A 24,530-nucleotide genomic window follows, 5' to 3' on the forward strand; every position below is an offset into this window, starting at 1 on the left:
AGATCTCAGTTTTGGAAAGGACACTACTGCATTTTCATTGTTTTATATTGCATTTATAGATACATGAGAAAGGGAAAAATATCTATTACTGTTACTTTTGTAATAAAACTAGATAACCCATGCTCATAACCCAGGGTCATTGTTTCAGAGTTATTTTGTTACCTAAATAGAGAAAAAGAATGATCATCAGTAGGCAAAAAAAAGCAGTGGGAGTGAGAACAACTTTTGACTTCCTGATGGCTTTCCCATTGAGTTTTCATGTGGGAAGCTGGCAGTGGACATCAAAAATGTCCCTCGCTTTCCCTTTTCTTTCCTGCAGGCAAATAAGAGCCTGATGTTGGGTGGGGAACAGAAGGAGGGAGGGAGGGAGGAACTGCAAGACTGTCTGGGAAACTGTCAAAACTTTGAAAATGAAGATCACACGAGTGCAGCAGTAATCCAGCATGGCAGCAGCAGCCCGCAGCACTGAAGTAGCCACAGGTTCTCCAAATTTCATTCCCTTGGGAGTCATTGGTCTCAAAAATTGACAAGTACTTAAATTAGCCCATTTGAGGTACCTTGGTTCAAAAATTTAGAGTTTTAGTGGTATACAAATATGTCAGCAATGGTACCATCAACTAACTAACTTCCTTCCTTCCTTCCTTCCTTCCTTCCTTCCTTCCTTCCTTCCTTCCTTCCTTCCTTCCTTCCTTCATTCATTCCCAGAAACTAAAGGGTAGCAAGGTAACCCATGGAAAAAAAAACAGCTATGAGATAATTATAGCTCATATGCAAGCTTAGAATGTGAACTATGAAATCTAGAAGAGAACAAATGGATAGCAGATTACTGAACAGAAATATATAGGGAGCAGATAATCAGAAAGATGGTCATCATTTTTTGACACTCCCATGTGCAATAAACAGTCCTAATAATTATGAATATACATATACATATAGAGTACATATACAGTGTACACACACACACACACACACACACACACAAACACACACCCCTTTGGTTCAAAGTTCAAGTAGAAACATAGCAGTTAGGGGACTGGAAGGTACACCGCTGATCAGCAACCAGAAGTCTCGGTATGCAGGGGCAGGCATGGGAGAAAGCACAAGTGTTTGTCTATGTACTTCTTAGAACAACAGAATAGTGTCTGGATAAAAAGATGAAGGCTCCCCAAAGGATTAATTTATAATTTTTTTCAGACAGAAAAGCTGGAAAAAGTACTTCATGAGGATTACAACACAAAAACTGATTTGTATCTGAATGAGTTGTATTGTATTAATAAGATGTCCCACTCCCTTCCCATCTTTCCCTAGTTATACCACAGTCATATTCATTAAAGGCATGGAAAAATTGAAGTGTTTTATGAATTATATTCCAAATCAGAGGCAGTGACTATAGCATAGTTAAATGACTGTCAATTGTGGTTTGTTCAGGTTTTACAGGCAGCCATTGTACTGTGCTTAGCAACTGAAATTTATGTATCTGGACTAATATTAAAACTCCAATCCAACAAAAACAAAAAGGTTTTCAGTATTGCCAACCTAGCTGAATTTCTTCTGTGTTTTGGTTATTGAGAAACTAGCGTTACTATTTTGTAAGACAAATACGAGTACTAATTTAAGTTCTTTGTTGTGAATGAAAACAAGACTGCTTCTGCTCTGAAATGCATTCATCATCCCAATGTTTTTTGGGGGGAAATCTATTGCATATAAGTTTCTCTGTGACTGTAGATAAATATAATGTTCATCCAAAAGATTTTTAAAAACAAGGAAAGGATACAGTCCAATGCAGAGTTGCTCCTCAGGTAAGACATGAAGAATCCAATTTTTAATCTTTTTAAGATCTTCAAGTCATAAAGATAAAGTTCCAAGTAAATAGTGTGAAACCAGGAGGAAAACTCTTTTCTATCACTTGCCTTTCAGATTTTTAACTTTAACACGATGGACTTTACAGTGCTACTGGGCCCTAGACATTAACCTTTATTTGGAATTAAAATGTCCCTTATTTAGGAATAACTTTTAATGTTCTTTGTCACGTGATTTGTATGATATATAATTATAATTTGTATAATTTTATACAATATAATTTTGGCGGGTTCGTGGGACTAGGCTATTTCACTTTCCAGGTGTCTAGAAAACTATCTATAATAAGTATTATAACTTCCCAAAATCTTGGTTTCAAAGCCAAAACTCCTCATTTTCCATTGCAGGAAGTCACAGTGGGTATCGGCTAAGTCTTTCTGAGAGAGATCGCCTCTCTCCCTCTATTTCTTACACAGTCTCTGTGCAGACGGATGCTGTTAAGCCATCTTCTGCTGCTCGGTCCCCAGAAGATAAGGCAAGTAAAAGTAATGAATATGGGGGAAAATCCCTCATACAAAACACATCTCTTCTCACTATTGTAAAGTTTCCAGAAAGAGTCATGGAAGATAAGAGGTGCAGTATAAATAAAATATTTATTTATAAAATATTATATATTATAAAATATTAATATTATAAATATTTTGTTATAAATATTAATATTATAAAATATTTCACAGGAAGAGTTCTCCACTCCTCTACTCATTGTAGAATACCTTACGCCAGCAGACTTGAAATTCTGGAACTAGAAAACCTTGAATTACGCCATCTTCGGTCTGATCTAAGTATGGTATATAAAATCATACATTGCAATGTCCTACCTGTCAATGAATACTTCAGCTTCAACCATAACAACACAAGAGCACACAATAGATACAAACTCAAGGTTAGCCACATCAAACTTGATTGCAGGAAACATGACTTCAGCAACAGAGTGGTCAATGTTTGGAATACTGTACCTGACTCTGTGGTTTTTCCCCAAACCCCCAAAACTTTAACCTTAGACTGTCTACTATTGACCTCACCGCTTTCCTAAGAGGTCTCTAGGGGGCGTGCATAAGCGCACCAACGTGCCTACCGTCCCTGTCCTAGTGTTTCTTTTATTTTTCTTTTATTTTTCTTATATGTACCCATTTCATGTATTCATAACTATGTATACACTTATACTTATTATCTTGTAAACAATTGACAAATCAAACAAACAAATAAATAAATGCAAGACAGTAATTTTGATTGAACATATTAAAACTGCTTGAGATTGCTTGTTGCTGAATTCAAAATTGATATTTATCATTAAAAAAACTTCAGAGAATACATATGAACCAGGTTTCCTCCAATAAGAGGACTGCAACTGATTGGGAATCCTTATGCCATTGTTGTTGTTGTTGTTGTTATTATTTAAAAAAAGCTTAAATGTTAGGATTTTTTTCCCTCCAAGATAATCCATGTTGGCTGAAATCCATGGATATGAACCGAATTACTGTTACAGTTTTTTTTTTCTTTTTTTCCAGAATTTGGGAAAGAGGTTGCATCATTTATCTATACAATGAATGCACAGTAAGTCCTTGACTTGCAACCACAATTGAGACCAGAATTGTTGTTGTTAAGCAAGGCAGTTGTTAAGTGAGCCATGTCCAATTTTATGATCTTTTTGTCACAGTTATAAAGTAAATCACAGTGGCTGTGAATCAAGGGGTTGTTAAACAAATCTTGCTTCTCCATAAACTGTGCTTGCCGGAAGACAGCTGGGAAAGTCACAAAAGTTGATCATGTGACCCCAGGATGCTACAACCTTTATAAATTCATGCTGATTGCCAAGAGTCTGATTTTTAAAAAAAAAAGTTTTTATTTTTTAAGACAAACATATACAAACAAAACATAAAACCATCTTCCATTTTATACAGTGTGTCAATTGGTTACAAATCTTTTGTGCTATCCTTTCGTAGTCATTACTCACAGTTTATATAATTTTTCACCTTGTCAAAGTAACATATGCTTATATATTTATCAGTTATTAATCATCCATGACTGAACTATTTATTCCATCATTTTATATGAGATATTCCAAATTTTATTTTAAAATTTATATTATACTTTCATCCAATTATATATGTCTATATTGTATTTTATATCAATCTATTGAACTTCTATTACCAAAATATCTAATCTATTACACTACCATGTCTTTTATAAAATTGCTTATCTTCTTGCTTTCTAATTTCAAATGTCAATTTACTCATTTCAGCACAGTCCATAATTTTTTTAATAACTTCCTCCTGCATAGGTATTTTTTCATTTTTCCAATTCTTAGCAAATACAATTCTAGCCACTGTTAAGACATTTGCAATCAAATATTTCAGCTCTTTATTGTATATTTCCAGTATAATTCCCAATAAAAAGATCTCTGGTTTAAAGTCTATGGGTTGTTTTATCATTTTTTCCAACCATGTGTGGATTATAGTCCAATATCTTTTTGCATCCGAGCATGTCCACCACATATGGTAATATGAACCAGGTATCTGATGACACTTCCAACATTTATCTGATTTGTTCTTAAACATTCTCACAATTGTCATCAGGGGTAGGTGCCACCTGTAAAACATCTTATACAAATTTTATACAAATTTTCTTTATATGCAATTGACACTGTCATTTTATAATTTTGAGACCACAATGTTTGCCATTTCTCTAAATCAATCCCATATCCAAAATTTTTCCCCCAAGCAATCATCGTTTCTTTGACTTGTTCTTCCTCCAACTTAAATTCTAATAAATAAGTTGACTGATTTAGACAAAATTCTGATGGGTACTGATGAAAAGGTAATTTAAAAACTTTATGGACACTTAAGAGTCCAAATTTTGATCATGTGACCATGGAGAGGCTGTGACAATTGTAAGGCAGGGACCAGTTGTAACTCGTTTTCTTCCAGTGTCTTTGTAAATTTAAATAGTCACTAAACAAATGGTTGAATGTCAAGGACCACATCTATAGAAGCTAATATTAATACATGGCATGAACTTTAGAGGTTCTTTATTATGCTTGGTATAACTGATTGGAATGTTGTTTTATCAATAGCTTTGTTCTATGCCATCACCATACCAAGCTACAAACAGATAATAAATGAACCATTATTGACTAAATATATTAAGAAGATCTCCTTTAACATGTCTTGCTACTGGCAATGGACATATCTGACATCTTCACTTTTGCCCACTGTCATTGTTTCAGAATCTCAGACTCTCCCCATCCAATTCATTGAGCAAAGTATGTATTTTGGTTTATTCCTATAAAAAGGAATGACTTTGTCATCCATCTTACATTAAACCAGTTCAGTAAGAAATCTGGTAATAAGAGTGCCATATTGTATCATTCTGCCCTTGTTGTTATTAAAGATAGATTTGGCGGAGAAAGGAAATTGTCATCCTAATTTATTGCAACAACCTTAATTTAAGTGCAAAAAAAATCAAATTGAGATTTTAAGCAAACTGTTATTCTGTTTTTTATTTATTTTTTAATATTTTAAAATATCAAATTTCTTCCATTTCATTGCTGAAGAAATGTAGAAAGAGTAGTAAGTTCTTGAAAAATGGTCCCAATGAAATTTTCATTTTTTGTTATTTGGAATACTAAAATCTGGTTGGCACTATATTCCCAAAGGAGCAAGCTGCCAAGTTGGCCTAAGTTGCTTTTCCATATTCTTTAGACAACTTGTAAGACAATAACACAGATTGTTTTCTGACACAGTTAATGCTGCCCTGCTGTTCACATTAAGATTTATTATTGCCTAGCAATATCTCCCTGATGTACGCTAGCAGCAGGCCAAAACTAACACACGTGTTAGTCGGCTTAGCAAATGTGTGGGAAAAGACTTTTGGAACAGTCACTGGACCTTTGCCATGTCAGGAGGCACTGTGGGCTTCTTTACTGTAGGGCACAGGAAGAACATACAAACACATTAATTGACTTATTTCCGATCAGATTAATCTGAGGAACATAACATTGGCTTATACCCTTCTTCATCTGAATTGATATGCTTAATCTATGTATCTGTGTGTATGGTTTTGAAGATTTCATACGTTAAGTAGGTTATTTTCCTTTGAATATGAATGTTTCAGTTAAGCCAACTATTGCTCATCAGATCATTGGTATGGAGCTGAGGCCACTTATTCAATTCTGCTATTACGAGATGAGATTTTCTCCTTGACCTAACTAAATTTAAATACACTTGAAAATCCACTGCCCATGAAAGCTGTAGGTTTGGCCTCTCTGACCTGAGAAAAGTTGACACAAAATTATAATGTTTAATGTGATGGGTGAAAATAATAGGGATTAAATGTGTCTTAGCTGTATTTAATTTAACTGTAAGTAAAAAGAAATGTCTCCTGCTTTCCCACATTTTGGAAAGTAGCTCTGCCAAAGTCGAATGTAGCTCTCTCTTCTATTAATGTTCTGCATCTCAGTTCTAGATATTTTGTCTGTGAAGAAGTATTTGTAATCTGATTTTGTTGTTTAGCACCTAATCAAGGAAAAGGGTCAAAAGACATTGCTGCTGCTCAAACAAACAAACAAACAAACCCCACAATTTTGTTTTTATTTCAAAGACTTGGTATTAATTTGTCTTTATTGCAGACATAGTGCTTTTGAACAAAGAAACTCTGAAAAATCATTACCATGTCGGTTGTTCACTGATTTACTAAACTAAATCTATAAGGGTCACAACTAAATTATGTACATAATTCTTTTACCTAAAATTACCAGTGAAATTGAGAGGAAAAAATACTGAACTAGAAATGTCACTATGAATTTTGATTCTTACTGTTGACAAGTCCTGTTAAGGGTTATGGACAATATGCCACAAGAGCTAACAATTTTGTGATCGCAACCGGAGGTTTGCTTCACAAAATCTAATTCCTTTCATTGGCTTATTTTGAGTTTTTGCTGTCGACTTTTATTATGTAGTAACACAAAATAATAATTTTGTGCATAATAGAGGGGTTTTAACTATTCTACAGTGTTATTCATTGCAGTTTTATTTAAAGAACACTAAATGGTAATTTATATACATTGCACAAAATGTCACTTTAAAAATATATTTAATGTATTTTTCAATGTTTGAAAATTCATGATGTGTCTAAAAATGTCCATGGATTTTATATGTTCAAGCACTTATTTCTAATGGAAAACAATGAATTACATTAAGATGGGACAAAAACATTCATGGATACTCAGTATTTGTCCTGTTGGAATAACTGGCCATAATTTTCTTGTGAATTTTGGAAATTTTTAATACAAATATATCTGGGGGACACTAAGTTAGGGAAGGTCCCTTGAGAATGTAGTCTCCTCTGGAACTCAACATATTTAATATAATTACAATAACTAAGTAACTGGTATATCTTTACATTCCTTGGATAATTTGAATATACCTTGGGTTTTGTGAATAACTGCAAATTTTTTATTATCTGTCCATAATTCTAATAGCATTCAATAATATAAGCATATGTTTTACTTTTAAAAATGTTTCAAAATCTTAAATAAATTTGACAAATGCTGCATTTAATTGAGTAGCAATGACCATCTCCTTATTCCATGCAGCTGATGGCAAGTACAATTTCCTGGAAGCAGTTAAGAAAGAACAGTAGATTAGTTTTCCATATAAACTCCATCTAAATAAACAACAACAAGGTAATAATAAAAACCTAAATAAAATAAAACACCATATACATAGGAGGCAGTCCTTGGATCAAATGGGAAAGATAAAGCACAATATGTATAACCATATAATAGTGGTGGTGTTCCTTCCCCCCCAAGACTTAACCATGTGAGTTAGACAGAGCATTAGATCAATATTATTTAGATAAACAACTTGAGCCCTCTAGTCCCAGACTGCAGACCTTCCATTCATATTTCTTGAATGACTTGACAGTTCCATGGACTAAATGTGAAAATTTCTGTATTATTGCTAGGTTACAGAATCTCCTACTCGTACATTTTTACATTATTCAATATAATTTCCTTTAAGTAAAACCTGTTATTTCTACTTAAAGGAAAAATGCTCTGTAGATGGTGAAGAACAGTTAGATTAGTTGGTTTATGACCAGAACTAGCAAGTCTAAAGTGATCTCTTCCCTTCCCACTCTGTAAGAGGAGGAGAAGGAGGAGGAGGGAGAGGGAGATGAGCATCAATCCAATTATTTTAAAGAAGATGAAATATATTCATGATAAAACAAAATATAAAATAACATAAAATAACAACATAAAATGAAATGCATTATGATTATGACCTTTTCACCTGGTATTTTTTTTTTCCTTCTCACATAGTTCATCTTTGATGTTAAAAATGAAACTTTCACTATCCACACATTTATAGTGACTTTCCTGTATGAAACAGTCGGTATATGATGAGAAATGCATTTCAATTTTAAAGGATTTTTTTTAAAAAATGAACAGATGTTTCATTTAATCATTTAGAAGTTTTAATTTTTGATGACAGTGCTGTAAATAATGCCTGAGTGCCCTGCCTTATGCATGTTTACAGATGTATTTACTTGGTAAATATTGCAAAACTAAGAACTGCTTATCTCAGGAGGCTTTAGTTCTTCCAAGTGCAACTACGAAATATAGTCAAGTGCAGTTCCTGATTGAGATATGCAAAGTAGCTATGACAAACTTCTGCATATGCTTAGAAAAATAGCTCATTTGAAGAGTTGTTCAGAATTAGGTCCCAATCAGTGGTGGGATTCAATATTTTTTTACTACCGGTTCTGTGGGCATGGATTGGTAGGCATGGCAGCGGAAGGATACTGTAAAATCTCCAGTCAGAGGTGGTATTTGCTGGTTCTCCGAACTACTCAAAATTTCTGCTATCAGTTCTCCAGAACTGGCCAGAACATGGATGGGTGATTCTGTGGGTTTGTTACATAACAATCACAACATTAACTTAAGAAATGCATATAAATGTTACAATTTCAAAGTTTTCATTTTATTTTGTTTTTCTACATTATGCCAGTGTTGTAGCCCAAATAATCACTAATAATAGTACTTTTGGTTCAAGACCATTGGCATTCATAAAATGTTTTTCTTCCATTAAATCTGAAGACATGTTAACACATGGCCATTTTTATTATAGAATCTGGACTTGGATTTTCAAACTATTGCCTAGATAACACCATGATTCACAAAATATCAAAATCTGGCCATGAGAAATTGTAAGTAGCTGGGCTTCTGTTCGTTCTACCAGTTAAACACAAAGCCAGCTTCTGATGATGAACTTAAGGTATTTATTGCAGTCATAAATCTTTCACTAAAGTAACACAAAGCACACTGCAAACTCAAACTTTCTGCATAGAAAATACTAGGTATGAGAACTTGCTTTAGCAAGAATCTAAAGAGATAAATGTCAAGTCCAGAAAGGTCTAAGAACAAGCTCTAGTCCAAGATTCCAGATAATATAGCAACAATATACGAACAGTATCAGAGGCAGGAAATTTGAATATGTTTTGCCAGTCACAAAATCCATCTTTTTTTACCACATCTAGATTATCAACTTGCATTAACCAAAATGAGACATATTTGTTTCTTTCAAATAGAAGTCAAAGCTTAACTTCCTTTGTTCTTCTTAATTTGCAGTGTGTTGCTGGGAGGAGAACCTTGCCTGGATCAGCTGAATTATTCTGCACTTATATCTCTTCAGGCATGTTTTGTTCAGTTAATTTTTGTGCTGAACTTTGATGTTCAGAAAAGTCAGCTTCTTCAGCTTCTGACTCTGAAGTCTCAAATAGATCCCTAATATCTTCCATACATTTATTTTGTGAACATTTTATGGGCAGCTGTGGCTGTAGGTATCACAACTCGCTGCCTTCCTAGCTCACATGGACATGGCTACAATGATGAAGTAACAGACAGTGGTGGCAGTTTTCACATGTGTATTCAACGGCATTGAAATGGAGAGAATGTGGGACCAGCTGCTTATAGCTGATAAGAGCTTTTGTAGTACTTGGGTGATTGTGTGGGTCTGTTATATAACCATCACAATGACATTAACTTAAGAAATGCATACAAATAGCTATATTGAAGCAAACCACACTTGTCCAGCATTCATTAAGTACAGTTGTCATTTATTTCAGCAGCAGTGAAATTAAATGAGAACTCATTGCATGCATTATTTTAAATGGTGTAACAAATAGGAAGTCAGTATTTACCTAATTTAATAGATATGTTAGATCTATAAATATAAAATACCACCCTAGTGCCTGAGTTACTATAGCAACAGTTTGGAAATAAATGAATTGACAATAAGATTTTTTTTTTGAACTTTAAAAAAGGCATCTTTATTCCTTTCTTTCTTTTTTCTTAATTTCAGAGTTAATCTTGATTTTAAACTTAATTTATACCAGGAATTAACATTTATGAAATCTAAAGACAGAACTAATAGTTCATCCTAAGCTGACCAAATTAGTCTTCTATTTCTACTGAACAGCAGTTTGTATTCCTTGTATTAAACAGGAAGTAAGTGATCCTCTAAATCAGGTCCTTAATTAATAGAAGTGGGTTAGCCGTAATTTTTACGATTTATGGAATAGCAAGTGCTAATGGACTTTGGGCCTCTTAATGGCATCCTAATCAATGACCATAATAAAACTATTACATTTGTATGCACTTGCAACAATTCCCGTGATCTCTGCTATACTGGCCAAAGTAAGGCTCAAGGCAGAATCTCACAGATCCCTTTTGAGAACAGTATCGTAGCTAAGTACCAGATCACAGGCAATCTCACACAAAACTGTGACTGGATGACACAACTGTAAAGCTGCTTCAGCTTCAGGGATAAATTAATATCAAGAGTGAAGGCAAGACTTATTCTCTCTATGTGTGTGTGTCTCTGTCTCTGTCTCTGTCTCTCTTTGTCTCTCTCTGTCTCTGACTTTCTCTGTCTCTGTCTCTCTCTGTCTGTATATCTCTGTCTCTGTCTATCTCTTTCTCTGTCTCTGTTTCTGTTTCTGCCTCTCTCTGTCTCTGTCTCTCTCTGTCTCCGTCTCTGACTCTCTCTGTCTCTGTCTCTGACTGTCTCTGTCTCGCTCTATCTCTTTCTCTGTCTCTCTCTGTTTCTGTCTCTCTCTCTGTCTCTCTGTCTCTCTCTCTCTCTCCTCACTCTTGTGTAATTTGATATCTGTCCCTCCTGTTTTCCCATGCATACTATTCAGGTAAATATTTTGATTCACATTGAGTAGGGCTCTTCTCCAAAATTGCTGTTGCTTTATAGATAGTTCTTTTCCACAGACTTCCATAGCTCGTGTTGTATATATTACTACAATAACCTACTGTTCTTGAATTACCATGTGGCCTAGCAAAAGGCCTTGAGTTCCCCTCGATTTCATTCTGTTGAGCTACTTAAGGCTACCAAAACATGCCCTAGCAAAACCTTTGTAGTTTTCCCCTATAAACTAAACACCAATTCAGTGGGAGATGACAGATTGCTTCATATAGCATGCACACAAGCCCAGACAATAGCCGTAGCCATGACTGATTGCCTCGCTGTAACCCACTTTATGTTAAATGCATTCTTGCTGTTCAATTCCACAACTGTAATTTTGTTCTTCTGCATTGCTCAGCCCTCTGTGGACTAACCAGGTTCCTTCAGTAATGATTTCTTTTCTATTGTATTGTTTTCTGCATAATCAAGTTGGTAGGTAGGGGTTTAGGTGACACAGCCATCTGTCAAGTTCATTTGCTCTGAAAATGCATGGTATAATGGCCTCTACAACTTCAGGCTATCTGTTATAAAGAGAGAATATCAGCTTTAACCCTGCCTCGCCTCACCTTATCATTCTCTTTAAATTTTTGCTTTTTTTTCTGGACCAAAAGTGTAAAAGCCCCTCAATGTGACTGATTAAGGCTTTCTTTTGTTTAATATAAGGCATATGATTGCCTTATATTGCAATTTATATAAATAATCCAATTAAGGAAAAAGAAAGTAATGTTTAAGCTAACATGCTTGTCTTGAAATTAAAGAGGCTGTTGCAAACTGCAGCATTTTTGAGTTATCATCCCTGCTTCATTGACATGCTCACTGCTGTTTTCTTGAAGTTTGCATAATATGCAAGAGGAAAGTAGCTTGGATGCCAAAGAGAAAAAGAGAAGATAGCGACACATCTTCCTTTGCACAAATGAAAAAGCTCATAATAATTCTTATAAAACCTTTATCAAATAGAGGCTGTTTTAATAGAGCTGACAGATTTTCATGAGGAGTAAAAGAACCAGTCATGATGCTCAACTTTTCTTTTCAGTTGCATTAAATTTAGGAGGGTTTGGGAATGAAGATAATTAGAAACTTAGAAAACCAATGGCAAAAAAAAAAAGACCTAATGGTCCATTGAGTCTACTCTTTAAGGTTTTTTATTTTTGTTTTCTTTTTAATTTATGCATTATTATTTTTTTATTTTTGTCAGTACATGTGTTTATTCCAAGCATGTTTAAACTCAGTTACTGAGGATTATCCCATTACCACTGCGGGAAGTTGCTTCCAAGCTTTTGCCCTTTCACCATCCCCTTGTCTCCTCCTCCTGACCTGTCCTGGTGGTCTCCCATCCTATCGCTGAGGTTGCTTTGACTACAAAGCTAGGTCTCCTTGCATGGAGAGGGAGTGGACCTCCCTCTGACCCACACACTTTGCCCCCCCCCCACACACACACACCATGAGCAACCTGGCCAATGCGGGAGTGGGTCTCCCTTTGACCCACACACTTTGCCCTCCCACAAGCACCATGAGCAACCTGGCCAATGAGGGAGTGTGTCTCCCTTTGACCCACACACTTTGCCATCCCACAAGCACCATGAGAAACCTGGCCAATGACAGCAAGCACGGCAGCAGCAGTCTTGAGGAGGTAAGTGCAGCTGGGCACCTCCTTGAGGTAATGGGGCTGAACTGGGCTGGGCTGTGGGGTTCTGGTGCCCTAGGAGTGTGAAGGCTGGGCTGGGCACTTGCCCTCTGCTTCCTAGGGCTCTGGACAGCCTGTGTTGCCATTTAGGAGTGGCCTGAGAGGGATGGCAAGGCTCCTCTGGGGGACAAGGGTTTGGCCCTCTCCCCAATCTCACCTTCATCCACTAGAGACAATAGATCCTCCCAGCCCCGCCCAGGCCACCACAGGCACCCCTGATGATGTTGAGCTGGCCATCTCCACCCTGGCTATGCCCATCCTGCCCCTCAAGGTAAAAACCTTGATGGGGCACTCAATGAAATCAAGTTTGACACCCCTGATGTAAACTATCCCAAGTAAACCTGCCTTTGGAATTAACTGGTAGTGATTTTTGTCAATGCTGATGGTGTTCAAGTGGTGTTCCAGTTGCTTTGGGATTTCAACCAAGACATCTATTATCATTGATGCTAACTTTGTTTTCTTTTGCCACAGTCATTCCACTTCTATTTCCAGGTGTCTGTATTTTTTCTTCTATTCTTCTGTCTCCACATGTTGCAATGTCTACTATCTAGACTTTTTTGTCTTTCTTATCAACAATTGCTAAGTCTGGAACGATGTGTGGCAGATGTCTATTTGAATTCTAAACTCCCAGAGCACTTTAACTTCTTCCTTTTCTATTACTTTGTCTATTTTGTGGTTTCACTGGTTCTTGCTTGCAGGCAAGTGGTATTTCTTGCAGATATTCCAGTACACCATTGTCGCTACTTTATACTGCCATTGTTTATAGTCAGTCTGTGTGAATGTCTTGCAGTAGCTGACAAGGTGGTCCCCTATTTGTTCAGTTTCTTTGCAGAACCTGCACTTGCTGTCTATTGCTGTCTTCTCAATTCTGACTTTATATGCATTTTTTTTCCCTAAGGCTTGGTCTTGTGCAGCCAGAATTAACCTCTGTATCTCTTTCTTTCAACTTTCTTCATCTTGCCAGGTCTTGTTGTTATCTGTTTTACCTGCTATTTTTTTTTAATGTCCTGGTCATATAAACCCTTGCCTTAGAACATATTTTTTTATTCTTCATTTGGTCTTTCCTACAGGATATTTTGGTCTCTATTCAATAAGCCTGATATGGTAGACATGGTATATTAGCTTTAATGCATCTTCTTCACTGTCCTTCAGATACTCTTCAATGTCCTTTTTACTTCTTCAATTACCCGGTTGCTACATTCCACACCCATCTTTGCTCCTTGGTAAAATAAGCCTGTCAATGTCATTGGATGGATGAAGGACATGATACATTGTCATTGTTTTTCTGATCTTCCTATTCATCTGACTCTTGTTATTTCTAGGTACTTGAATTTCTAGTCATGTGGCAGGGAGTTAAGTCCAAGTTACATTTTAATTAGTCTTCCTTCTTCACAGTTTTACAAAATTACAGGTAGTCCTTGACAGTTCACCTAGTGACCGCGTGAAGTTATAATGTCTTTGAAAATGAGTTATGACCATTTTTCACACTTACAACGGTTGCACCATCCTCATGGTCACCTGATCAAAATTCAGATGCTTGGCAATTGACTCATATTCATGACCATTGAAATGTCCCAAGGTTATGCAATCACCTTTTTGTGACCTTCTGATGAGCAAAGTCAACAGGGAAACCTGATTCACTTAATATCTGTGTTACTAATTTAAAAACTACGGTGATTCCCTTAACAACTGTGGCAAGAAAGGTCATAAAATCAGGCAAAATTCACTTAACAAAATGTCTTTTACTTAGCAACAGAAATGTTGGGCTCAATTATAATCGTAACTTGAGAACTGCCTGTATCTTGTCAATTAGGAGCTCTCTGCTCTTTGAGCAGTTTTCTTTCTGCTCAAACAGAAAGAGCTTGCTTTCAACTAGATGCTGTTGGATTGCATCTGCTTCCACACCAGTTAATAATTTGACATTATTGATAAGCAGGTAATTGTTATGTAGCTGCCAGATGTTGTTCCTTTTGTTTGATCTTTCATTGTCAGGTAGGTTTTGCCAAATGTTAAAACCAATTTTCAATTACACCTCTTTACAGTTTGTTGTTGAACCATTTGGCAATGAGAGAGTGCAGACTAATCAGATATTTCAACCAAAAGCCATGCAGTTCGTCTTCACCCAAGTGCCAAATAGTTCTTGATCTTCTTTGTCCTATTCTCCACAATTTCTGTTTTATTACAAGTTCTTTTCATTTTAACTTCTTCTTTTCTCCTCCACTACCTCCTTTATCCAGGTTGCATTCTTACTGTGTTTCTTAAGTTGGCCCAAAGTTGGCCCACAGCTGTCATTAGAATTGCAGTTTCTCCTTCATCAAGTGTTGGCTGGTTCTTTGTAGTCCATTGATGGATTGGTAGAAATGCTTCTGATTTGACCGAAATTAGAGAGCCTGCTGATTTTCTTGGCAATGGCTATTATTTGCTGCTTTATTATTTCCAGCGCTTTCTTGAATTTTCTTTTTTTTGTAGATAAAGTTTTTTATTTTTAAACACAAACATACACATGTAAAAACATAAAATCCTCTTCCATTTTATATAAATACAGTGTGTCAGTTGGTTACGTATCTTTTGTGCTATACTTTTGTAGTCATTTACTTACAATTTATATCAATGTTCACATTGTCAAACTAACATATGTTTATCTATTTATCAGTTATTAATCATCCATGACTAAACTATTTATTCCATTGTTTTATACGAGATGTTTCACATTTTATCTTAAAATTTATGTTATACTTTTAACCAGTGGTTATATATATCTGTATCATGTTTTATATCAATCTATTAGATTTCTATCACAAAGTTATCTAGTCTATTATATTACCATGCCTTTTTATCCAACCATTGATAAAACAAATCCTATATCATATAAAATTGCTTATCTTCTTGTTCTCTAATTTCAAATGTCAATTTACTCACTTCAGTACCATCCATAATTTTTTTGATAACTTCCTCCTGCATAGGTATCTTGTCATTTTTCCAGTTCTTTGAAAATACAATTCTAGCTGCTGTTAAGAAATTTACAATCAAATATTTCAGTTCTTTACTGTATATGTCTGGTATGACTCCCAATAAAAAGATCTCTGGTTTAAAGTCTATATGCTGTTTTATCATTTTTTCCAACCATGTGTGGATTTTAGTCCAATATTTCTTTGCATCTGAACATGTCCACCACATATGGTAATATGAACCAGGTATCTGATGACATTTCCAGCATTTATCCAATTTATTCTTAAACATTCTCACAAGTCTCGTCGGGGTAGATGCCACCTATAAAACATCTTATACAAATTTTCTTTATATGCATATATTTTCTTTATATTTACAGCTGTCATTAGAATTGCAGTTTCTTCTTCATCAGGTGTTGGCTGGTTTTTTGCAGTCCATTGATGGATTGGCAGAAATGCTTCTGATTTGACCGAAATTAGAGAGCCTGCTGATTTTCTTGGCAATGGCTATTATTTGCTGCTTTATTATTTCCAGCGCTTTCTTGATTTTTCTTGTCTCTAGATAATATTTCTTGATCAGACATTCTTTGGTTGTCTTGCTCTTCAGCTTCTTTTCTTTCATCTGTTCAAGTTCACTTGCATCTGATCTTAGTGTGTGGAACTTATTCTGCAGCTTGATCTTCCATTTTGGTGATGCACAGTTTGCCTTTTTTTTCTTTGTTGCATCCGAATTCATCAGTTATAAGTGAAGCTGTGCTGTACATCACTTGAGTTGTTTCTTGCAGTGAGCTGGTGCTTATATTTGATATTACAATATTGGTGTCTTTTAATACTTAGACTAACAGAGGTTTTTTTGTTAACAAGCTTCATTGCAAGCAATCTTATTCTGTCATTTTGTATTGTTCTAGATGCTGTTATTTGTTTAAATTCCTTTTGTTTTTCCAGTTGGAGAACTTTGTTCTTTCTGAAGAGAAGGTAGAAGAGAAGGTGTCTGGTTGGGAATAAAAACAGTTCAGTAACAACGCTGGCTTCCTTTAATACTGACTTGTCTGATTTCCCTCTACTGTGTGATTTATTTTTGGCAAATCTTTGATTTCTTTGCCCTGGGTAGACCTTTGCAATTCTTCCAATTCTATTTCTGTAAATAATTTATTTTGTATTATAAACCGACTTTAACTTGATAGCCTCTGTTCTGTTACTTCTTGTTCTATCGCCAGAACAAAGCAGACTCGAAGACCGGAGCTGAATTCAGCTCTTTATTAACAGTCAGTAACTTCAACTGAAGTCGAGCCGCAGCAGCCCTTTTTATAGCAGCTGCTTGCGGCTCTCAACCAATGGCATTTATTTAAACTTCCCGCTGCTTAGGCGGCCAATCCAAAACTGTCGTTATTAACCAATCATTAAGCTATGTTAACTAACCAATAGAAATGTAGTATTAGAAGTATGTACATAAGTACACTACACTTCTGATTCTAGATGTTGTTCTTTCTAGAACATTTACTACTGCTACAATTACTCCCACTACTGTTATTATATATAAAAAATGTGAAATCACAGCTAACCCTTGCTTCTTTCCCCTGTCCCTCCCTCCTTCCCTCTCTCTCCTTCCCTCCTTTTGTTATTTTATTGAGGAAGTCCTTTAAGTATCATTCCAAGGGCCCCAGTCATGACTGCTATAACAATGGATTTTTTTTCCCATAAGCATTCAGCTTTGAACTGCAAGTCCTGGTGTTTCATAATGATTACCAATTATTTTTCCACAGTCCTAGCATCCCTGTTAGGCCTCAATCAGGAGTAATGCATAGTGATTCTTCCAAGCTGAATTTTTTATTTCACACCTATTGACAAAAATCCTGCTAGACTGAGCCCTCTTGCAATACACTCCTGAGGAGGGCCTGTCTTTTCCTTCTTTCTCTCACATATAATATCTGGACTGAGTTGACTCTTACTCTTTTTGGGCCAATTCATACCCACAGTTTGTCTTAATCAAAATTGTTGCCAGTGGACCCATTGATAGTAAAAAAATAATAAAGTTATATGGAGTGTATCACTATAAAAAGGATCAGCTGCCCAACTAGCCTCACTGTTTCTGGAAATCTGTACTAAAAGGCTACATTTTTTATTGGAAAAGTTGGCTCCAAAGTTCTCATGCAGTTCCAGCTATGAGTCCTGAGATTTACATTCATTATTGCCATTAGTAAATTAGTATTTACAAAGGATGGCTTTGTTTTGCCTTTTAAGTATCATTTTGCTTTTTCAGTTTTGTTGTTTTAGTTCAAGGAGTTGATTATAAGAAATTTAACTAAGCCTGTTGTGGTTGGTGATTCATAGCTGGAGTGCTGTGACCCTGGATGGGTCTCAAACCAACCTGTTTCAATTATAAAGGGGAAAACATTATATCTCCTTTATAGAGGATGGAGTTCTTCCAGTCTCTCTGCTGATAGGCTTCACTATAACAGTAAGATAGCTGTGTGGTCTCGACAGCTGGCTTTTTGCATGGAAGACTTCAAAAGTGGCCTGCAGTGGGATAAAAAATAATTGCTTTTGCCCACAATATTTTCCATACTGTTATATGCTATAATAATCAGGAATGTACATGGAAAGTGCCACCTGAAGGGAGCTTTCCCCAGCAGCTGTGTTGGTAGTAATGAGACCTGTAGCTTTGAAATAAGCAGCTCATGGCCAGTAGCATCTTTCAACTTGGGCTGCAAATAGGTCCTCAGGAGTTACTGCCTTATTCTTCCACATTTGGGAATGTTAGTCATTATCAAATGTGTCCTGGTCTCTTGGGACCAGAAGTCCCAAGTTTTGCAGTTAAGGTTAGACAACTGCTGCTTTTGACCAACTTTTAACTACAGCTTTTAACTATTTTTCTTCTTGACTTTTGGTTCAGTTAATCAGTTGACTATGCTCTCTTTTTTGCACCTGCTCCCAAGGAGATAGTGGAGACAAAATGGAGGCGCTGGTCTTTGGAGTTCAGCCTGTTGCAAGTGGAATTGCAGTTCCTCTGAACAATCTCACATATAGGTTAGTGAGGATCCTGGAGGTCTGGATGAAAGAGACATGTTGGCAGCTCAGGTGAATGTGACAATTAAGGCCTTACCTGAGAAGAAAATCAGGCTTGACCAAAGCCATTCATCTTCTTGATACAAGTTGAATTATTGCAATGCACTCTATGTGGGGTTACTCTGTGTTTGGAAATTTCAGAGATATTTGGACATATCACCTGCTTAAGCTGAACTGGCAACCTGTTTACTCTGAGACTCGATTTAAAATGGAAGCCTGACCTTCTAATGCTAAAAATAATCTGACCCTCTCTTCAAAACCCAGAGGCCCTACTGCTATCTGAAATCCATCTGTAGGGAACTGCCAAGAGGCTTTTCCTAGAGTAGGACTTGAGAAGTTGAATTATTATGACTACTCTTGCTTACCTTTCTTTCTGCCTATTTATCTCTTACTTATAAAGCATCTAAAATTTAAAAGGTAAAACAGTCCCTGCCCACAGACTAATGTAATAGACATGACGCAAAAGGAGAGGAAAGAAAGAGGGAGGGGAGATGAAAGCCAGCTCAGGACTGATATGCGGGCTCTCTAGCAGAGAAGAGAGAAGAAAGCTTTTTACAATTATTCCCCTTCTGGTCAATAAAAGCAGTGAAAATGGTCCTCTGCTTGTCATGTCCACTTTCTGAGAGGTCTGTTAGTTCATAGTCCCCTGACAAATAGCAATGAGAGCTCCTAACTGCTAAGGATGTAACAAAGTGTGTCCCCCCTCCGCCCCACTTACAGCTATCATGCTGTAGCCACTCCAAAGGTGCAGGATAGAACGAACAGCTTTCAGTGCTGTAATAAAAATGAGCATAGCAAAAAGCTGTAATTGAATAGGGCAATCTTAATCCACCCTTAATGATGCTGCTTGAGAAGAATCCTCTGTGCCTCATATTGTGATATTATCACTAATGAAGAGGTACTGTGAAGATCTGATTTAGAACACTTGTCGGGAGCTGTGAATAATGTTGAATGAGGCTTGTGGGCCATATTTTATGTATGCCCAAAGAGCAGCATCCAAAAATGCACTATATTAGATACTTCCTAGAGGAAAGGGGAAACGAGACCAGTCTCAGAAAAACTTGGCGCCAAACACTTAAGGAGGATCTTAAGATGATTAATGTCCCCCAATGCTGATGATGCCGTGAATGATGAAAACCGCTGAAAGCACTTGCTACCTACTGTATCTGCATAGGATAATGAGGAGGAGAAAGATGAATCCATCCTAGTATTACTTGGAAAAAAATGGATATGGCAAAGACCCTTGTTTGCCAGTGAAAAAAAGCTTAAAATCCTAAATGAGACATGCAGAGTTGACACTTTATTCCATAGAGAAGCTGAGAGGTGGTATTGGATCTCTACCTTAGTAAAAAGCCTCCACAAACCTCCTTATGCTTTTTGTCTGATGCTATGTGCAACCATATCACATTAACAAGTGAATGTTTGTGTTATGTCCCTGGAACTTGCCAAAGTCCCCACCCAGGTCCGTTCATGCTGCGGGGGCGTTTGCTGCCCCTCATTGGCTGGCCTCCCTCGACGGCCGGCTATAAAAGCCAGCTGCAGGGTCCGGCCAGCCGCTGATCGCTGTGAGCCTGCTCCAGGCAGGGCTAACACGTTCAGTCCTTTATTGCTTCAATAAAGTCTTGTTGCATCCATGCCCTGGTCTAGCCTCTCATTGCTCAACTACAACACTGGCGACGAGGGTGGGATGGCTACCAGAGGCAATCCGCAACAGCTGAAATCACTAAAACCGCTGAGCCGCAGCCGCGCCGCCGGAGAGCTCGGTCAGCAAGAGCGAAAGTAATAAGCGTCTGTAGCCGCTTGGTTAGCAAGCTACAGGGGAAAGTGAAGCGCTGCGAGCCGCAGCCGCTCAACACAAAAGAGCGCGAAATTCAAACGGCTGTCGTTTGGATTTCTTGCCGAATTCAGCGTGCTGTTATTCCGAGTCACTGACGCCACGCAGGCGCCGAAATTTGAAGCGCTATCAGAGGCGGCTAACCGCCCACGCTCTCCAGGAGCGCGAAATTCAAACGCTGCCAACAGCCGTTGCAGCTTAGCCACAACTGTTAGCCCAGAGAGAGAGCAGAGAGGTTCTGTGGAGCCTCTCCAGAGCTGTAGTCACTAGCCTGACAAGAGCACAAAGTGCCATTTTGTTGTCCCAGAGAGATTTCACAACAGCATAATGTGCAGAAGTCCTCATCATAAACTCCAACCCAGCCTTCCCACCGTTCAAGCCGGATGAAGAAAAGTGGGAGTCATACAAGAATCGTTTTAACCACTACATCGACACTATTGGTCTGGCTGATGCTGGGGAGCACAGAAAAAGTCATTCTTCCTCAGTTATTGCGGAGCCGTGCTTTTGATACCGCCACAGCACTCGTTGCTCCACGTGAGTTAAAGAATGTCCCCTGGGCAGAATTGCTAGAGATTCTCACCAATCATTACTCCCCAGACCATCACAAATCGCGGCGTTTCACCTTCCGGATGAGGAAGCAAGCGGAAAAGGAAACCGTCAACCAATATATGGCCGCCTTGAGGACTGCAGCTCTCCACTGCGGGTTCGGGAACTATCTAGATGACATGCTCCTCGACCAGCTCGTCTGCGGGGTCAAAGACCTTCACCTCCAAAGGCGACTACTCGCCAGGAAGGACCTCAACCTCTCCCAGGCCGTCGAGGAAGCCTTGGCAGCATAACTGGCAACCCAGTCAGCCACCGAAATTCAAGGTCCCGTTCCCAAACAAAGCTGCGCCACCGTTCATTCAGAAGAGGTAGTCAACAAAGATGATCCCAACGATCAAACAGACATCCACCACCTCACCCATGCCAAACAACCACAGGCAGGAGCCAGGCAAGAAACCAACAGCGCACCCAAACACATCATCCTGTGCCTATCCTGTGGCGGACCTCACTCGAGAGCTTCGTGCAAATTCAAGGGTGCCATCTGTAACAATTGCCACAAAAAAGGCCACATCGCCAGAGTCTGCCAGGCCGCACACAACTCAGCACAAAAGGTTCCTTCCTTTTCCCATTCTGGGCCCCAAAGGCAAGTACTAAATTGTCACACTTGCTACCATGCTAACCACACCTGTCACTCTATTAGTAAAATAACACTCTCCATTTTATTAGAAGGTAAACCCTTGTCGTATGGAGGTTGACATGGGGTCAGCGCTCTCAATCATCTCTTGGAGCACCCTCAAGAAAATCCAGCCCAGACTATCCAGAAACCAGCTCCAGAAGTGCCAGATCACCTTGAGGGATTATCAGGAAAGGACATTCCAGTACTCGGCAAAGGCAAGTTCCGTGTTAATTTTAAAGCTTTCAAAGGCCACCTGCCTCTAGTGGTAGTTAACGGCAACCTCCCTAGTCTTCTGGGGCTTGATTGGTTCCCCTACCTCGGCCTAGGGTTAACAGGAGTCCATGCTGTCTCAGCTTCTGACACTGACTCCTTATTCACTGACTACTCAGACGTATTCAGCGATGAGTTAGGGTGTTATAATGGTACCCCATCTCATTTGCAGTTGACCCCAAGCGGTTCCAGTCCGGCTGAAACCGCGTAGAGTCCCATTCGCCATTCGGCCTAAACTGGACGCAGAGCTCGATAAATTATTAAAGCAAGGGGTCATTGAGCCGACAGACTTCGCCAAATGGGAGCGCCAATTGTCACACCCTTAAAAAGGATGGCAGCCTGAGAATTTGTTCAGATTACAAAACAACAATTAACTGCTTTCTACAAGTTAGCGCGTACCCAGTCCCGGTCATTCAACATTTATTGCATACCTTTGAGCCTGGCAACATTTTTGCCAAATTGGACATGTCACAAGCGTATCAACAGTTCCCTGTTGACAACCAAACAGCCGAACTGCAGACCATTGTGACCCACAGGGGTGCCTTCCGGTGCAAGCGTCTCCAGTTTGGCGTAAGTGTTGCCCCGGGCATCTTCCAATCCCTCATGGAGCGCATACTACAGGGCCTCCCTGGCGTCGTGCCCTACTTCGACGACATATTGGTCTCAGCCAGGGACAGGCCCCAACTCTTCCAGAGAGTCAGAGCAGTGTTAGACAGGTTCAGACAGCATGGCCTCAAATTAAAAAGGGAGAAATGTGCCATTGCCACTAGACAGGTGGACTTTCTGGGCTATAGAATTGACGCCTCAGGCATTCACCCCCTAGAATCCAAGGTCAAGGCAATTCATGAGGCACCCACGCCAACCACTAAAGCCGAGCTACAAGCCTTTTTGGGATTATTGAACTTTTATGCATCATTTCTACCTCACAAAGCATCAGTAGCAGAGCCTTTACACAGGCTCTTAGATAAAAAATCACCTTGGCACTGGGGACACAAGGAAGACACCGCTTTTCGCGCAGTCAAATCACTGCTCACATCAGACGCGGTCCTTATTCAATTTGACCCACATCTTCCATTGGTACTAGCCGCGGATGCATCCCCTTTTGGGATTGGCGCCGTATTAAGCCATAGACTACCCAACGGCTCCAAGGCACCAATCGCTTTCTTTTCCAGAACGCTCTCAGCGACAGAGCATAACTATAGTCAAATTGACAAGGAGGCTTTAGCCGCAGTGGCCGCGGTTAAGAAATTTCATGAATTCCTGTTTGGCCACAACTTCGAGCTAATCACGGACCACAAGCCTCTCCTGGGTCTTCTTTCTGGAGACAAGCAGACTCCCCAAGTGTTGTCTCCCAGAATGACGAGGTGGACCTTGTTCCTGGCGGCTTATTCGTATAAGCTCATCCACCGCCCAGGAAAAACATTAAGCCACGCAGACGCCCTCAGCCGCTGCCCCTGCCAGCTCCAGCTGAAGACCCGGCCCGGTCCATGCCATCTTCGATGTCACCGAGCTCGACCTTCCTGTCACCGCCTCGACATCGCCACCAAATCCAAGACGGACAAAACCATCGCCCAGGTACTGGACTGGGTGAGGAGGGGTGGCCGGGCTCTAACCTCGCAGCGAATTCACACCTTTTAAGACCCGTCAACAGGAACTGTCTAGCATACAGGGCTGCCTGTTGTGGGGCACCCGGTTGTCATTCTGGCCTCACTTCGCACACCAGTCTTAGAGGCACTACACGAGGGCCACCCGGGCATCGTCCGGATGAAGCGTTGGCTCGGAGCTACGTCTGGTGGCCTGGCTTGGGCACGACATCATCAAGTGGGTAAGCTCATGCCAACCCTGTCAGGAATCCAGACCATCCCCTCCAGTCACCACCCCCACAAAGTGGGAGAGCGCCAACGCGCCTTGGTCAAGGCTACACATTGACTTAGCGGGTCCAATACGGCAAAACCTTCTTGGTGGTCGTAGATTCATACTCTAAATGGATCGATGTGGCCCAACTATCCACGACCACCACGCAAGCAGTTACCAAGGCTCTGACCCGCCTATTCGTAACACACGGGCTACCAGATACCATAGTTTCGGATAATGGCCCCCAGTTTGCCTCAACAGAATTTAGCCGTTTTGCCACAAATCTTGGCATCCGACACATCTTCACGGCCCCCTTCCATCCTGCCAGCAACGGACTGGCGGAGAGAGCCGTTAGATCCACAAAAGAAGCGTTAGCCAGATTCAGCAAAGAAGATTGGCATCACAGACTCTCCCGCTTCTTGCTAAGCCAACACTCAACCCCTTGCATGGTCACCAACAAATCCCCTGCTGAACTTCTGATGGGTAGACGCCTAAGAACTGTGTTGGATAGGCTCCACCCTCACTATTGCCCTGACACCCCTCT

At 39.1% G+C, this 24,530-nt stretch overlaps 1 long non-coding RNA gene across 2 annotated transcripts in view; it reads left to right on the top strand.

The window, feature by feature from the left end:
- Positions 1 to 24,530, top strand: part of LOC148126295 (uncharacterized) — a 118,891-nt gene that overhangs the window by 47,001 nt on the left and 47,360 nt on the right. The window contains exon 4 of one of the 2 annotated variants that reach the window (XR_015742592.1): positions 2,205 to 2,326. The exons of the other annotated variant lie outside the window; for it this stretch is intronic. This is a non-coding gene — a long non-coding RNA (uncharacterized LOC148126295). Of the gene's footprint in view, positions 1 to 2,204; positions 2,327 to 24,530 lie in introns of those variants that run through there. 2 annotated transcript variants of the gene reach the window in all.

This window comes from Pseudonaja textilis, chromosome 3 (genome assembly GCF_049901715.1).
Source record: "Pseudonaja textilis isolate UNSWEBS1 chromosome 3, rPseTex1.2, whole genome shotgun sequence".
Taxonomy (NCBI): domain Eukaryota; kingdom Metazoa; phylum Chordata; class Lepidosauria; order Squamata; family Elapidae; genus Pseudonaja; species Pseudonaja textilis.